Source organism: Macrobrachium nipponense, chromosome 29 (assembly GCF_015104395.2).
Source record: "Macrobrachium nipponense isolate FS-2020 chromosome 29, ASM1510439v2, whole genome shotgun sequence".
NCBI classification, from domain to species: domain Eukaryota; kingdom Metazoa; phylum Arthropoda; class Malacostraca; order Decapoda; family Palaemonidae; genus Macrobrachium; species Macrobrachium nipponense.
In genome coordinates this window covers 31,221,402-31,225,140 of record NC_061092.1, presented here as the reverse complement: position 1 = coordinate 31,225,140, position 3,739 = coordinate 31,221,402, and positions in this window count along the sequence as shown.

Below are 3,739 nucleotides of genomic sequence, written 5' to 3'. Positions count from 1 at the left end.
GATTTGAATCTGCCCAGCCGTCTGATTTTATATATATATATATAATATCTCTAATATATTAGTATATAATATAAATAAATTATGTATACCATGAATAACTTTGATCACAGAACGTAAATTAAGACGTGATGCTATGTATAAATTAAATGTTTTTGCCATCGAAGGATAAAAAATGCAAAAAGCGAGACCAGCTTTGATTTCGCTTTTTCATTTTTTTTCCTTCGTGGCAAAAACCTTTTATCTAATATATATAGTTTATTTATGTTTAATTATGTGCGTGAGTTACGGTGGCGTGCCGTGCGTTTGGGTGTGTGGTATAATGTAAGTTATATTATTATATATTATATATATATATATGTATATTTTTTTTTTTTTTTAATTTTTTTTTGTTTTTATTATATATATAGGTGTGCGTGTGTGGGTTTGTTTGTGTGGTGTCCGAGTTTATGCTATCGCTTTCCCCACGTCATATACAAAGCCACACGCATTCATGTTTGTGTACCCATTTTGTTAAGGTTGTCATGTTGGTCCTCGTTAGTATTATAGCATCAATTTTGGGGTTTTTATTGAATAAAATGATAGACATTTCGGTGCCGTGATCTTAATTCTTATTATCTTTGTTTATGTGTATTGGGGTCCATTTTTGTGTTTACTGTTTCTTCTGGGAAAAGGTAATTGCCTCAAATATCGATCTCAGATGGCAGTTTTTGGTTCAGTCAATGTCGATATTTGTATTTAGGAGGGTTTTATCTTGAGGAATGTTACGAAATCCAGAAATGAACCTTGGAATCACGTCGTGGTTTTGTTATATTTTGTTTAAAGTGAATTCTCTCTCTCTCTCTCTCCTTCTCTCTCCTCTAAAGTTGTAGAGCACCATTCCTACTCGTCTCCCCTCTCTCGTCTCCCTCTCCTCCCTCTCTCTCTCTCCATCATCTTTTTAAGTTTAAATAATGTAACGTCCGCCAGTATGATTTTGATTCATTTGCTCTGTTTTAAAAAATGAATTTTAAGATCTCTCCTCTTCTCATCTGCCGTCTCTCTCTCTCCCTCTCCTCTCAGCCTCTCTTACCACCTCAATCCTCTCCAATCTCTCCTTCTTCTTCTCCTTCTTCTTCGCTTCTTTCTTCTTCTTCTTCGTCTTCTTTCTTCCTTCTTCACTCGTGGTGGATCTCCCAAGACCCACTTAATACATATAATGTAAATATATGTGTGTAATAATATTATACTATTATAATCTATTCTATATATATATATATTATATTATATCTTTATAAGGCATTCTTGGGAAGTCTTTCTGGGATATATATATAATATAATATATATATATTATATACTATATAAATATTTATATTAATCTATGTTGCAAATTTTATTAACATCCTTAAAAGACTTCTTGGGAGTATTATATACACCATATAATAATACTATATATATATTATATCTATTATATATATATATATTATATATTTATATATATATTAGATATAATCCCAGAAATTCTTTAAGATGTTTTTATAAATGAAAACATAATGTACGGTTTTGTCCGAACGGTTCAAGGACTAGCGTCTCATTCTCCCAATCTAGAATGGAACCAACAACAAAACTCAATACTAGTTTTTTAACTGATTTAGGAATAGGCAGTTGTAAAAGTTAAACAGAAATCTACATTGGGTTAAAGGAAGGAAACTTAACCCGTCAAAAGGGAAAGGGTGACGGAACAATAAGGAGATTTTATATATTATTCATATATATATTATATATATATATATTGTAATATATTATACTACTATATATATATTATATATTTATTTTATATTATTGTGTGTGTGGCGTGGCTGTGGTGTGTGTAATATATAATATATATATATATCTACCCACACGCAATATATATATAATATAATATATTCTATATATATAGATATATATTATATATATCTATATATATGGAATGTAAGTAAATCCCGGCGTACCAGGGGGGGGGCCCAAACGCCCAGTTACTATACTTACGAGCGTCGTATCCGAGGTCTATAGACTGGGTCGTATCATTTTGCAAAATCTCGTCGTAAAAGTACCGTCTGCTCCGTGTTTAGCGATGGCTGTCGAGGGCGGTAGATCAAAGTCGGCAAACATTTGGGCGATCCGACCCTCCGTCTGTTTGCGACAAGCAAACCCTCCTGGCCTTTAATCGCGATTTTGGGTACGGCGGGAGGTTCCGTGCTCGTAGGGCGCGTGTCGGTATGTATGTATATGTGTATAAGTATCAGCGTATGTATGATGTGTACGTGTCTGTATGAAAAGAAAATTGATGAAATGATTTTACATCAAAGATGTTAGGAAAATTGCTTCAGTTTCCCCGCGATGATTTTGAAAGAGGTTTATGTTTGTATTACAGTAAGTCTGAAGAAAAATAAAAAGGTAAAGAAAAATGTTTCTTCGGCCCAATCGAGTTTACTGTACAGCGTATAATCAAGGCCACCGAAAATAGATGTATCTTTCGGTGGTCTAGGTATAATGCTGTATGAGCCGCGGCCCACGAAGCTTTCCAGCCAGCCCGACCCCGGTTGGTGTCCTGTCTGATAGCATTGGCCCAAACATACGATTCATGACTAAACTTGACCCTTAAATATAGTAAACAACGGACTGAGGCTTTTTATTTACTAGTACAGTTGTATAAATCAGGCTAACCGGGGGGGAACAAACAGCTCCTATTCTTTCTGCGGTCTCAAGTTTAAATGCTGTATAGCCGCTTTGCTCGGTTGTGACTTTTGTTCCAGTAAGCGTTGTCCAAGACGCACAGATCAAAACAACTAAAGTTTTACCTTAAAAATAAACGGTAAAACCCTACTGAGGCTAGAGGGCTGCAATTTGGTATGTGTGATGATTGGAGGGTGGATGATCAACATTCCAGTTTGCAGCGTTTTAGCCTTAGTAGTTTTCAAGATCTGAGGGCGGAGAGGAAAAGTGCTGACGGGTAGACAAAGCCATCTTAGTAGTTTCCTTTTACAGAAAACTGAAAGACGAAAGTAATCCTGAAATTAACAAGGTTGTCAGAGTGAAGTTTAAAGCTGATGATTAATGTAGTCGTTTTTATATCTCTTGTTGGTTTTTTTTTGCCAGTGAACACTTAAGACATTGACACCAGTTCCTCACCCCTGACTTTTGATTCATAATTTCGCGGTAAAATGTTTGTCGTATCGTGTGGCAGAAAGGATGACATTATTACAGCTCTCCTCTCTCTCTCTCTCTCTCTCTCTCTCTCTCTCTCTCTCTCTGAAAGCTCTCAATCCTTTCCCTTCTCTTATTCATCCAGTGAAAGATTAATCTGAACTGATACTGATTTGTACTGACAGATCAGCATTTTATATGTAATATATATATATATATATATATATATATATATATATATATATATATATATATATATATATATATATATATATATCTGTGTGTGTGTCTGTAGTATGAGTTATAAATTGATTGAATGATATAAACAGCTGATACCCAGCCTGATAATGCACCATGGGCAAATAATATTTTTCAAAATTGTATTAAAAATAAAAAAAGGGAGAGAGAGAGAGAGAGAGAGAGAGAGAGAGAGAGAGAGAGAGAGGTGACAAGTATGGTATATAAGCAACCAGCCGGTTTACATGTAAATTACTTACTGATCAGAATAGTACTTTGCATTCGCCACAGATCTTAAGTGATAAGAAAAAATGCCTTCGGAAAATGTACAGTTTTT